This window comes from Neodiprion pinetum, chromosome 4 (genome assembly GCF_021155775.2).
Source record: "Neodiprion pinetum isolate iyNeoPine1 chromosome 4, iyNeoPine1.2, whole genome shotgun sequence".
Classification (NCBI taxonomy): domain Eukaryota; kingdom Metazoa; phylum Arthropoda; class Insecta; order Hymenoptera; family Diprionidae; genus Neodiprion; species Neodiprion pinetum.
The window spans coordinates 30,396,290-30,411,381 of NC_060235.2; the positions used below are offsets into that span (position 1 = coordinate 30,396,290).

The following is a 15,092-nucleotide window of genomic DNA, read 5'->3' on the forward strand; positions in this document are numbered from 1 at the left end:
GAAAAATGGTCTTGTGAAATTCAATTTTTTGTTTAACGTGGCGAGGGATGGAAATTCTAAATAAGTGCTTAGGAATTTTAGATCTCGAGGGCTGCGCAGTCTTGATACAACCGTTTAGATTGACTCTGACCTCTTCGATGTCCCTAGTAATTTTTGCGATTCACGGCGCTCGTTCGATACCGTGGGTGGCAAGCTTACTAGGGATATGTAAGCGATCAGAATCAATTTAACAAGTGACTGTGCATTGCAGTTGTTTTTGTCGGAATCTTAAAGTAGGATAATATTTTCTCTGTTTGATGTGAATTTTCCGTAATTTTGAAAACGTATTAAGGTGCGACGTGCATTTGAAAGGAACCGAAATAAATTTAATATACTGTGTTGAGTAAAAATCTTGATCATATCTATTTCCAGAGCGTGGAGCAGATACAATACTGGAAATGAACCCCTATTCACACGACGCATTGGTGAGTCGCATGTGCATATTTACTGGTTTTCGTTTTTTGAATTCATCATAACGATGACTGTACAATCACAATTGAAAAAATCTGTGTGCTTTTGAAGTAAGTAATTAGAACTCCGCGAAAGAACTCTTCTCTAAACAACCGTGATGAATATTACTGAACAAACTTGTATGCGAAAAATGATTTAATAGATGCATAAATGAACCGAACTTAACCTAATCAATATAAAATTGCGGAGAATGATAAAATTAATTCGTTTTTTCCGCTATAGTCAATTTAATAATTTATGGGAGTACAATATATCTTCAGATCGATAAACGAGAGACGAGACGCTCTTATGGTATTCTTTTACACCGTTACCGATCGTAGAGTAAGGTATTCAGCGGCTTTCCTTAAATTTTCTAACCATACTCATGTACGGTTCAACCGTGGAGCAAGTGAAGGGTTCAAGACGGCCGACAATACTTAATTGGAAATGAATTCCAAGAAAGAAATATTAATTGATCAGTACCGTTCACTTTTCGGTAAATATCATATCCAAATTGGTAAAAAAGTACCGCCCCCGGGTGGGCTCGAACCACCAACCTTTCGGTTAACAGCCGAACGCGCTAGCCAATTGCGCCACGGAGGCCGTTGTGAAATAGGGCATAAAATAGACTACATAAATCTGTCTTGTTGAAACGCAGACCGCTCTTCATCCAGTTATTAGCAACGCAACAGTATTCGATCTTTGGATAAGAAAATGTGGTACTGCTACCATTTTTACTGTTTATAGCCATATATGCCGTGGCATGAAATCTCTAACTGAACGTACCCGACGGTTTAAAGATTTAACTGTAAAACTTATTTCATTATTGCTGATTACAATATATTACGTAACTATGCGGCTTGAATTCAGCCACCGTTGATTATGAGAAATTATGGAGCTGTCGAACTTGAAATTTACGCCTAACGATGTTAGGAGTGGCAATCCAACTTACATTAGCTTATTCCGTGCCGTTGACGGAAGAATATAACGTCCGTGCTCAAGAGGAATCGTTTCAGAGAATCTAATCCCCGGATAATATTGTGTTGTATGACCTTTTCGTAACTTCAAATTCCATCATACGTTTTGCATATTTCAATAATGAAAATTTTGCACTTCAATCAATGCTTGCGTTCGCGAAGCTTAGGTGTTTTTAACTCATGTGATAATCCTTTTCATCGGTACGCTGGAAATACGTGCGGATAAATAATTTTTCTTTCATAGATGTCTCCACATGATACTATTCAGACGAGGAAGATTTTTTCGGTCCGGTGATATTTGAATTTTCAATAAATAATACAAGTTTTTTTTTTTTGTATTGAGTTTTGATCACTTCTACCAGAATTAATTGCACAGATAGAGAAGTATAATTTTGTGAACGTCCGGTTATTAAAAATTGCTTTAAGATTAAACATGTTCCTGTTATGACTTAAAATGTTTAAATGTGCTGTGCTACAAGTGTCAACAGAAGATCGCTTTATTCATGCCCCGTGTCTACATTACCTTCCGTGGGAGTCTTTGACTGAGCACGGCTACATTAATATTTATACAGTGAAGGTTTACCATGAAATTGATTACTGCTATTACGACTACAGGTTTTATTGTTTGTGCAGTCTGATGCGAACTTATAATTTATACATGGTAACGGCAAACAATGGAGTTGATCTTGACTCACTCATGTGTAGCTTGAATTAAAAGCATTCTGTTCTAGTAGGCGGCGTGATAATTAGTTTTCGATTTTGTTTGTACACTAATTTTAAAATTCCATACACCATAGCAAGGAAGTGATTCAATGAATCATCGCATTTCAAGGTGATAAAAGACTTGAACACAGTTCCAGTAGAGCTACATGCCCGTGCACGATTAACATGGAAACGTGGTCAGTAACCACTGCTAAATTAGCGCAGAAGTCTGGAAATTTTCGTTTCGAAATTCACGTAAAATTGCCAATACTTCGAGGTCGTTCAGAGTGAGCCTGCTCTCATATGAAACATGCATTTTATGAGTTGTGTATCATCGAAAAAATTGTTTACTTTATTTTTCGACGAATATAAGGTCTCATGAATTTTCATTAGCCATCATTTGAGGTCAGTCAGGCTCGTATAGGTTTCAAATTCATATGGGATACCGATGTAATCGTATTAATCGCACCTCATGCTTCGACAGGTGCAGCCAATATCAGAAAAGCAGCTGCTCCGCATTCACAGACAGTCCATACGAGGTAATGAAAACCTCATACGTTTGTTAACGGTGAGACACGTACTTTTGCAAACAACTCGACACTCCAAAGACGTTTTCGAACATCACATTTCGATCCTAAAGCCCGCGATAGCCGTAAACTTTTTTCGTGCAATTAGACTGTATTGACTCCTAGTGCTGAAGTTATTTGTAGTACATCTTTAACGATTACTCCTATTACCAATAATCTTCCCGGCGTATGATAGTGCCTGAGAATGTACTTACGGCTAAATTTAGCTCTTTGCTTAACGGTTTCCACCTATCATTTTTACTCCAGCGACGATGCGGTCCGGTAAGTTTTACCGTCCATACGGTATCTACTACTACGAGTATTTGTAGTACAAGTGAGTTTTATGATTTTTGGTAAAAACCCGAGCCCGACGTAACCAGGTATCCGCGTTTGAACATAAAACGTGAAGACGTACAACATTTTCATACTTATCTATACGTGTTATTGGAGCCGTGCCTAACGATGATACATGTAAGTTTTGTGATGCTGATGTAAGGTGCGTGACCAGCGATATGTTTTTAATTGTTCGAAAACTGCGATAATGAGGAGATGGTGAAAAAATGTACGATATAAACTAATATGGGCATCGATCTTACTAACGGCGATGATGAAATCTCGATGTTCCGTAACTGCAGCTTACTTCCTCATCTCCGAATCGTAACATGATGCACAATATAGGTATATGATGTGATATAAGAAGAAAAAGAGGAATAACAACAATGTAATTATAACGGTCAATCGTACAGACAGTCTATTAGAGATGACTTTTGCTACTTTATTTCTGATGTATGACGGACACCCGATGAGAGCCTCCTAGCGAGTGCAGACAAGGCTCTTTTAATCACAGTAATTAATAACTTGGCACTTTCTTCCTGGGATACATTACACATATACCTACACAGGTTACGTAAAAGATATTACAACCGAGGGGTGTCATATAAAAAAAATGACGACCGGTTTATGCCCTCTCTTCAAGCCGTTTCGAGGTATACCGACATCCGTGCAGCCCGTGCCGTCGTGTAAAGTCGTATAATACCTGCACTCATGCGGTGCGGTGGGGAAAACGACGAGGGTTAAGACATACGACGATGTTTTTTCGTCGTGAAATTCCACGCGCCACGCTCTGGTCCCACCACTTACTCGCGTACATATTAATATGTGCGTACAACTATGAGAAGGACGTGTATCGGACTTAGAAATCGAAAATAGCGATTTACGGTGCAGTAGCTGTTTTTACTGTCTTTCTACACGCCTAAGTCAAGAGTAGATCAAACAGTTTCGGACGAGGTGTTCGTGCCACTGAAAATTCAATCAATGTCTCGTCAAACGGAATAAATATTAATAATAAATTTGCAGACCCGTATTTCGGCACCTGAAACGCATTTCCCTGTGTCGTTTTACGCGCTGTCGGAATTCGAATTTAGCGTATCGCGCGCTGTATATTCGAGGGAATTATAAGACGTGTACGTGCATACTTACTGCAGTTGATGCGACGCGATGCGCTTCGCGAGAATGGATTATGATTTCACGCGGCTTATATCGCCGATGTGTATACGGTAATTATATCTGCGCGTTGAATGATGATTATACTCGATAGAAATATATATGGCGACCGGGGTCCGCCTGAGCGGAATAATTCATGAAATATTGCGGCGTTTCAAGTAGAATTCCAGAATCTTGGCGTGAGCGAAGGTTGCACGATCGTTGTGCGTTGGATTTCGTTGAAATTCCTGAAATGATCCGATGACGTCAACTACGTCGATTATCGTCTTTGAATAAGAAGACGTGCGCCGTGTGCCCGGTGATTTTGTGGGTTTCGCATTTACGAGGAGCCCGCACTCAATTCTATACAACTCCGCAGGGAACCTTGGCCCGGAATTCATCGAAATTTTAATTGATCGCGTACGTGAAATAATTAAAAATTAAATCCGGAGGGTAGGTGGTGAGTGAATACAGAAAATTACGATTTTTCTACCGCGTACACAAGTCTTTATACATAAATATACGCCTATAAATGTGCGCGTGCGTATAATGTATAGCGGACGATCAATGTTCTCGAAGATATCATCGATGCTCGCGGTGGCCTTAAACGATTATTCAAAATTTCAGAATATATGTCTCGTAAACAAAGTTACTCCCCCGATCGATGACCTATATTTACAGGTAAGGAGATGAAAAAGAATTAAAAAGTTGAAAAAAAAAAAGAAAAAAAAAGAAACAAATCAGCAAAGTAAATAAGTTTCCCCACTCCCGTGATCTTTAACATAAACAGAAACCGGCGGTATAATAATTTTGCAAAATTTGGCCAGGATTGCGAATATTCATGGCAATTAGTTACGCATGGATTCCCCCGTTTTACAGGCGATGCTTCGGTTAGGTTGGGTTAATAATATGCGCGGAATGCGCTTTCGTAATTCGAATCATAGATCCGATCACTTCGGAAGAAAGTGTCGTCTGCCGCACACTCAAGGGGGCGAGCGGTGGTCTTCGGGGGGACCAAAGCTCTCTGCGAGACTCTCGAAGACCTCCTCTTCTCGTCCCGAAGGCGGCAGCCGGACGCCGTCGTAGAAGCTCGTTGCGCAATTTCGCGTGGGCGATGCTGTAACTCCGGTGGCTGCATGTAACCACCGACGAGACGAGACGAGACGAGACGCATCCGCCACCTTCGCAGCTCTCCAATACCATCCTAGTATTATATGCAATAGCTGATAATATCCAATCCCAGGCTCTTGCTGCTCGCTTCATGGAGGGAAAGGAATTCATGAACCAACAAAATAGATTTTCGTGGCGTCTGTTTAGTATCCGGCGATCTAGTATCCCTTATTTGTTCCAAACACGGTGACTTCAATTCAACGATTTCGATTTCGTTAGTTTGTCAAAATAATTCGGTCAAGCGAATTACTTGATTCGACAAAAGCCCTTCTTAGCTTTCGCGATCGAGTTAAGTGTTGATTCGAGTGAACCTTTTGAAGCGTTTCCGAATTTGAGTCAACTAAATATCACGTCATTTTAAGCTTATTTACTATTCCTTCAAGTCGCATGTTTGTTGACAGAAACAATTAGGTACTTGAAATATATGAATAAGTATATCAATCGAGCCAACAAAAAATTGACATGAATTGAATGCCATACTTTGTTGATCTAATCGGAGCTTGTTTGGCGTAACTGGTTGAATCAGTTGCACCGATTTGCTTACGAGGTAAAAGAAACATCACATGCTTTGAAACAAATAGAAAAAGTTTTCATCGTTAATCATCGGTATACTATTACTATAAACGGCCACTAGGGATAACGTAAAATAAGATTGTCATCGGATCTATTATTAACGAAGAAAGCATAATACCAAGTTTCGAGTGATCGAAATTGATATTGACTATAAATAAACAAAAACTGTTGACACATGTTCAGTTCATACTTCTACGTGTACAACAATAAGTTTTCGGGCTTTTTTCATCCAATATCGAGTAAAACCCACAAAATTTTGAGTCAACAGAATTATAAATGATATCATTCGAAAAACACGTTTTGTGTAGTATAACAATAACTCTAATGTTCTGTGTTCAACCAATGCAAAAGGTTATTGTAACACTAAATTTCTTTGCCATCTTTAGTCATTGAACTCTTGTCTCAACAAAACATGTAACAGAACCAGTTTTATTTTGTTTTAATACAACAATTTCATATTAAAAAAAAAAAAAAAAAATGTATTGAGGTGCGTTCAATCAAAAATGTAGTCATTTCAGTCACACATTTTCTTGATACAAAACTCACATTATCGCGAGGAACTCACGCCGTGTGATCTTGAATAAATTGATAGTGAGCATCATCGTTAAAAGGCTTCATTTAATTCTGTATGTTGTTGTCACGAGTACATCGTCCAAAAAAAGTATTTTGTTGAATTGAGTAAGTGTTGTGTTCGCCACGTCTGATTATAGCATTTAGTTGAATCAGACGAATATCGCATGACTCAAATAATTCTTTCCCTCCGTGTAGCTGTTTAGAAACATTACTTTTGACCTTTTTGCACGCATTTTCATGACTGCGTCGCGAACGGTGCGATTCAATCTTCCTAATCTTACAACGTGACATCACGTCGAGTCTCATGTCAGTTCGAACGTTCCAGCTCCCCAAAATTTTTCGGGTGAATCGTATTTGTCCATCGGGACCATTTTTTGGAACCGATTAACGAAAGACATTCGGAATTTTTACTCCTAGGATCGATAAAATTTAACGATATTTTCCCGTTATAGCAGCTATATTCTATTCGAGAATGTGACAAGATTATCACTATATTTTAATCACGATTCGCGAATGGTAATCCACAGCTCCGAACCACCTTCGGATTTATCTGTAGACATGCGCTTTTACAATCGTCACGTATATCGGTAGGATGAGGAGTTTTAAAAGAATTCAAGTATTACACCGATGAACTTTTTTTATTCCATTAATGTATAGGATATTCATATTTTTAAGGGACCTAGATCGACAATGACCGCTGATCAATTATACACGCAAAATACAGATTCTGTAGTGATTGGTTGTACACCATTTTTTTTTTTTTTTTGCTTCGGAAAGTTAAATTTCTTGGTCAATACAGTACAATGACAAGAAATGAGTGATATCGATGCAAAGTCCCGAGTATTCTGAGAATTAATTTATGATCTTATTTTTTGTCGGTATAAAAAATATAGAGAAAAATAAAACCGGTACTGACAATTCGTCTATATTTGACAATTTTTCAAAAATTAATCCATATAATCTCTAGTATGTATATCGAATCCTCCCAGTTCCTTAAAGCGTATAGTATATACATAGTTTTTCAAATTTACATATTCGTGCAAATTACCTGTATCCGCAAACAAATGGGCTACTGTGATTATATCTTGTCCAAAATAATTAGCTCTTCTTATTCCTTGCTGCATTCTATCAAGTGTAAACCTACTACGAAATTTACTGGCCGACACCTGTAACCTGAAGTGTGTAACACTAACTTGATTAGACATCTGCGCAGCAGTACCGTGTCTGCAATTGTACGAAATTATGTGCACGTGTGCCTTGGGGTTTCATATTGACCTCCCAAAAAGTGCGGTGAGTTTAACGAATGGTCATCGCTGTAAGGAGCTTGTACGTGTAAGAAAAAGGAGCAATAATTGCGCGGATTAAATTGAGGATAGTATTAATCTTCACTACCCAAAGGTGATGAAGAATCGCCGTAGACGATGACCCCAACCTTATAACGTCGTGGTGCGGAGTCCTTGCGAGTATCCGGTAGCCAATTATTTACATTATAAATTGTCCAATTAGTGAAATAATCATTAGCGATAGAAAAATTGAAATGAAACCTCGCGGTGCAGGTCAATGAATTTTTACGAAATATGGAAATTTGTGTCGGACTCTCAGCTGCTCGCTGCAGCACCGTTCATCTTTCGAGATAACTTGTTTACGAGAATATCTGTCGATCCGACGCGCGACAGCCACGTGTCATAATTATTGAGCAACTCGTAATCAACTAGTTATCACTTTATTGTGTCAATTAGTCTCGAATATTGCCCCGTCTGCAAACAGGTATGATTTAATTAACGATTGCGCAGAGTCCGTCCGAATGATGGAGGATTTAGCACTCACTCACACACGCAACGCACACATACAATATATACACAAACATATATATATATATATATAAAAACGGCGTTGGGCGAGCCTAGCTTTTACATTTTTTCAAATTAACCGATTAATTAATTGATTACTTTTCTCCTGTTTGATTCTTTTTCTGAAACTACGATACGACTATATATACGCATGTATTTCGAACTCACATTCGATCGTCGTTAATTAACATACAGCAGATTCTCAATATTTGAACGGTCGATGTTTATATATTATGCAAGTTGTAATTTTTATGAAAATTAGTATTATGCGTGGGTAATATTTCATCTTAATTAAAAAGAAGTTCCATTGATTTCGACGTTAGTAATATCAGACAAATTTGAAGTAGAGGAAAACATCCTTGTGACTTATGCCATTCTGCATTATAGCTGCAATCATGTTTATCGGTGTACAAATAAAGGCTAAATATTTGTGGAATCGTCAGATGAACACGCAATTGTGTTCAAGAGACGCATGAAATTCTACTCTCTCCCTCTTGCCAATTGCTCATGCCGGTAAATGGATCAAAATTGCAAGTTGTTTGTATACTCTTTTACTGTTTTATTTCTCTCTAATTTCAATTATTTTTTATTTCTATTCATTTCTATTATTTCTCTTTCGACTGCCTGTACGGATGAAATCTATTTTTGCCTAGCCTTGCTATTCAAAAATGATTCCTTCAATTAAGTCTCACACATCTGAACGAGGCAGGTATATATCATCTTGCCAACTACTTCCTTGCATCCTCAGTTGTACAAAAAAAAAAAAAAAGAATGTGTTATACGCCTGGAGATTTTATTCAAAGGTCGGATAGTTTTTTTTCCACTCACTCTTCATTGAACGTTCTTTTGATCTATTTACAGAAAGTCCACTTGTGTTATATTTACCCATATGGTCGCTGCAGGCAAGTCAAGTCAGAGTAAAGTAACAACTTATAACTTCGTGTCAGTATACTCAAGGATTTACGGATAAAATGACGATTAAAAAGATTGCATAAATTTGTATAAAATTCAACATTTTATTCGTGGTAGTTTGGTTTTTTTTAAATAATGGTGGTTCGTGAAAATAAACCTTTTTTTCATTCACTCACCTTGAAATATTCTTCTCAAAATCGTCCAGACCTGTAATGATCTGCTTATTCGAAAAGACGGTAATAAATAAGTGTAAATTTATTGACGTATGAGAAATATCAGATGAGTGCAGTAATGCCTACTGCTTAACAACATGTTATTCCAGATCATTAATATAATTATGAATTTGCGGAGAGACCATCTTCACAATGTAAATACCAACGACGAATGGATGACCTTAAGAGACGCGGCATTTATGGAGAATAATTAATCAAGCTGTTAATTAAGAAAACTAGATGCATAATCTGTGGGCAACCGAAAAATTATGAATGCAGATACAAGAAATTAAAACGTAAAAAATAAAAGAACCTTAAATGGATTACCATGAATGCAAAATCGATTCACGTGGTCATCACATGCTGCGAAAGTCTTTTGCCCATTGTCTAAACCTTGTCTTATCGATGTAAAGTATGTTTAATTAGTAAATAAATATTTCTCGGCTTGAAGTCGCAACAAAATTGAGAGAGATTCCGTCTTGCGCAATTGGCGTTGGCACTCCGGGATAAACGTCAATTTTAATGTAAAAATCGAGTACTATATAATATGCATGTAATGTAAGTATATATAATGAGATGAAAAAAGGTCTGCACAGTAGCGCAATCGCGTTTTGCCGGTGTTAAAAAGCCCCGGCATTATAAAATAGGCGGTTAAGGCGATACTTTACATCGCCTTCTGCATAAATCAGACATCTGAACTTTAAAATTGTTGGTCTATGAAAATTCCGTTGTGTCAGAAATTCACACAAATCCGAGTGGCTGTGTTATGTCGTCCGGTTCGGCCGTCGTATTACCTGGATTCTCAGCCTTATACGTATGTACATTGTATAACATAGTTTGTTAGTGTCGCCTGTATACAGTACATACATGTATATCTATTTTTACGTAAGTGCGAGTGAGCCCCGTGTAGGTTTCTTAAAAATTTATCGCGGAATTTTATGCGTTCGATATTCAAATCTGACAAGAGTTCATCTCTCTCCTCACCATATACTGGGACCGAAGGTCTTTTTTTTCTTCGTAAATATACCTTGCCGTTGCATAATACGAGTCACATGTTTAGGACTTTGTGACTCGGTTAAGTGGACTGCCTTGCTCGGTTGTGTTACTACCAATAATAATAATAATAATAGAAAAAAAAAAAAAAAAATGTTGCTACATTCGTCTTTGATGTGTATCCGTTGTGGAGGGAGAAAATCAAGACTAAATAAGAGGATGAAAAATGAGATAACATTAGTGCCGCAAGCTTCGCTAATACGTAATAAATGTTATAAAATGCAGAACAGATGAATTTACGACCACGACGAAATGTCATTCCGTACTATTTCCATCGCAAATGGATGACAGAGAACTGCAATAATTACTAACTCCTGTACGTGTTCAAGTTAGTTGTAGTTTCACTGTATCGTATAATTATTGAGTTAAATCACCGAATTCCTGGCGTATAATATAACTGGTTGGTAAATAAGTTCGTTTGGTTTTTCCTCGTATACGGCCGACTAAAGCAAAAATCAAACGAACTTATTTGCCAACCTAATATTTCAACATACACGATCCGTTTCACAAATTGTGCCAACTATTTCATACACATGTATAAATGTGTGCTGATAATTCGGTAGATCGACGAAACGCGGGGGCTTCTCGAAAATCATTTATAAAATCAACGACGTGTGATACTTTCGACTAATTACACTCTCACGCAGTTCTCGCAAGATCAATCGGTCAAGTGGTTATCTACAAATCTAATCGTAGATTAAAATAGCAAAGTAAAGAACAGAGTGTCAGGTCACGCGATGTAGAAGCAAATTGCAAGAACTGAGACAACAAACCTCACATGACAATATCATTGAACTTATTTTTATTCCCTGAGATGCGCTTGATCGTCGTTTCATTTTCGTCCTGCTCCGTGTACAGCTTGCACGAGTCTACCTGCATGATACGTATAGTATAAAAGTCCTGACGAACCTCGGCGCGCATTCCGGTTTGGCCCAACTACTGCATGCCGCACGATTCGGTTTATATTTAGACGCGGATGAAACAATACCGATTCCGCAAGATGGGGGCGAGGCTCGCAGAGCCGATCGCGCGCCTCCGCTTCTTATTATTATTTTCGCCTCCCGTTTCACTTTAACATTCTTATTTTCCACCTTCGGATCCCCGCCCTCGCGTGTCTCCTTGGAGTCTCCCGTACGTCCGGGTTTATACCTTCGGGAATTTAATCGACACGCCTTTTTTCTCTCGCCTTTAATACATACTTTATAGTTATTCAGGATTTCTGAAAGGAACAAGCTGAATTTTTTCCGTCTCGTGCAGGTTGAAGTCAAGCACACGTTCCGCCGTGCATCATGGTTGCTTGTTTCGATGACCTTGTCCCATTGCATCGAGGTATTTACGACTTGTACAGACCGTATAACAATAATATGGCGAAGAAAATAAATTGTCCGTGTAAAAGAGGTGCGAAAGAAGAAAAAGTAAGTGATTTACGAATCAAATTTCATTTTATAAATGTCTGTATAGTATTCCTTATAAATATTATCGACCGCTTAAAACGCATCGAACGTTTTTGTCGTTCTCCGGGAAGTTTATTTGATTTTCTCGATTCTGATAAAACATACGATGGCATATATCTATTGGTACGGCGGTCAGCCGTTGAAGTCACCCTTGACTGCGGATATAATTCCATCGAAAGCGAGCTTTTTACGCCCGCGTTCAAATCTCCGCGATGCCTGTACGCAGCCTCGAACATCAGACCGATTCCCAAGGTGGAGAGACTTGCTGACAGCTTCCCACATTCAAAATACTTTTATGCCTCGTCGCGACGTCTTCTCGGACGATTTTTACCTACCTGCGCTTTATCCTGCATCCACCTCCTCGATCCTTGCAAATTGCTGCGAGACGAGGTGCGAATGGAATCCTAAAGTACACATCGGCGAACCTCGTGGGCACACGAGTATTGCCTGTATAACTGTAAATTACACGGTGAAAGACGACCCACACGTGTTTGCGTTTCGACCCTTCGTTAGCGTACACCTGCGGCGAGATGCTTCTTTTATGGAAGGACGCACGTTTCGATTGCAGACTGACGCGTTGCGGGAATTGAGGCTGTCGAGTAGAGGTGGACCGTAAGTGTCGGACGGAAAAGCCGCGAAGAGATGCAAACATATCGCAGAGCCGTTGGAGACGGCAAATGTCCGTGAAATCGATACGCTATATTAACTGGAATTCAGGTGTTATAAAAGTATTGATATTTTTTAAATTAATAGATTACAGCATGTTGCACTGATTCAATTCCGGGGAATTTTCGAGTTGCTTACTGCAAATCTGCAGTGCCAATGTCTCAAATTGTAAATATTCGATCCAATAGTGGTGGGACGAGGAGTAAAAGGAAATGGTATAAGATTCTATTGGGTTCGAATCTGGAAAATAGTTGTATAATCACCTGAAAATTTTTATACGTCGTCACAGATGTCTTCCATTCTAAGTACAATACGAGCGTTGAATAAAAATTCTACGGAAAAATTTAACTTCCGGTCAGAAAAAAAATTTAAAAATTCGTAACTACTACTCGGGCGAATTACACCTGATGCTAATATAGTACAAAATGTCTTTTGTAAGCCTCCTAGAAACGGTTTTCATACAAACTTGATCGAACTTAAATAAACTGCGAGCAATTTCTGATAAATTAAGATACCTACGAAGGTTTCGTATGGCTAAAATATTTCAAGAATGCTGCTGGAAGACGTAAGCCGTTAGCAAACTACTAATTTGGTAAAAACTAGAAAAACGCGCTTACGTCATTGCTGTTTATTATATATCTGTAAAAAGTATTAGTTTTACTCGAATTGCCAAAAAAAATTATGAATAAAAATTGTCCAGTTTTAAAGATGTGCGTAGTTCTTAGATTCTAAAACACATTTCATTCCACCTGTTTCCTTTTTCATATTTCTTTTTTTTGTTATCATCTGGTGTTTAATCGTTTCCGCGTGTATATCGCGGCTATTAAGTACATGCATACCTATCAGGCGTAGCGACGGCGAGATACAGCCACCGCCTCGAATCATGGTTGAATAAATCTTCTCTAGGTTCAATTTATAATTCCTCTTATCTCTCGAGTGATCCGCCGGTGATTTAGTGCCACCAGATCTGACAGAATCCCACCTCTTGTCACCGGCAAATCTGCAAGGTATATTGCTGAGATGAGGAACTCGTGTCTATGAGCTATTTAGAAATACACGATAGAGCGAGTGTCACGTAGCGTGCTTGTCCGAATCACGCGAAGTCGACACAGGTAGGCGGATATATCCACTAAAGGTGTCACGATCCTCTATCATCCGCTTGCAAGTAGTTCGCAATGCGCGTGTTATACCTGTAACCGTGTAACGTACTGTACTCGTTGCATGCGGAATATCTCGCAGTTACGTACGTTGTGTACAATAAATTTGCGTAGGAACGAGCGTGTGCGCGCAATAATATGCAACGAAAATACGTACGATCATGCAAAGTGAAAAAAGTTATTTTCAGTCGATTGAAACGTGAGACATGCATCCTGCTGCTTGTAAGGCGGGATTCACGATGATACATCTGAACGTCTTTTGAGTAAACAATCGCTCCTTTTGCACATGTTGATTATACACCTAACATTACGCAGCGATCGTTAAGCTGGAGGCGATCGGTCTGTCGGACTGAATTTTATAGAGGCGGGATTTCCCGACCCAGAGGACTCTGCCGTGATGACATCACCGAAAGCTGGGACCCGAGGATGGCGAAGAAACTGGACCCAAACCGGATGCTGAGATTCTCTCCGAGTCTACTTGATCGTCAGTGATTCTCAACCGAGTCGCGTTTCGATGCGCACGCTTAGCCGCTTGATAACAGAATCGCATTATAATAACGTCCAAGCATTGATAATTGATGAATAAGATTTCCAATGACTTGAAATTCGATATTCTTGCAGCAAAGTTTATTTAGCCTTTTACGCCTTTTGTTCAGACGCGCTGATGTACGGAAATGCGATCATTGACGGTAGCTGCGCTAAAAGTACTCGGTTAGTGCCTTTCACTTCAACATGAACGTCGACGGTAGCGGTTGTTATTTAAATTTGAAAATACACAACTATGCGCCAAGACATTTGGTAGGTATACCTGCATGGGACACGTCAGGACAACACAATTTCCTTTTCCTTTTCCTAACGGAATTTCGTAAAATCTTTTCATGGTGCCAGTTCCGACAGGTATCTGCGACTGCTATAACGATTGGGAGATAACGTGGGAAAGTTCGACGAATAGACCTACTTATAAGAAGCGAATGAATATTGGTATTCAGTTACACAGAGAAGAAAAAAAATCTTTTCAAGTTAACAACAGCGGTATAAACGCAATAATAATGTTATTTTTTCTTTCAGGAGGAGTTCAACTGCCCGCGGCTAGAAAATATTTGGAGACTCAATAGACGTGATTAACGACGTACAAACAACAAACATATTCACGTATTTTTGACCTCGCAGTCTGTAGTGAGTATGGACATTTATTTCACAACCATCACGTTTCCTAGATCTGCCCTTGATTGTCGATATAATATCTATAATATATC

The 15,092-nt window shown here is 38.8% G+C and overlaps 1 long non-coding RNA gene and 1 other non-coding gene across 2 annotated transcripts in view; one reads left to right on the top strand and one right to left on the bottom strand.

Moving 5' to 3' along the window:
• The first annotated feature begins 215 nt into the window (after positions 1-215).
• LOC124215896 (uncharacterized) overlaps positions 216-15,092 on the top strand; it is a 31,365-nt gene continuing 16,488 nt past the window's right edge. Inside the window, exons 1-3 of the long non-coding RNA XR_011176818.1 lie at positions 216-331; positions 412-464; positions 14,905-15,012. This is a non-coding gene — a long non-coding RNA (uncharacterized lncRNA). The remainder of the gene's footprint in view (positions 332-411; positions 465-14,904; positions 15,013-15,092) is intronic.
• On the bottom strand, positions 1,019-1,092 carry TRNAN-GUU (transfer RNA asparagine (anticodon GUU)). Its single transcript has one exon. It is a non-coding gene; the product is annotated as a tRNA-Asn (tRNA).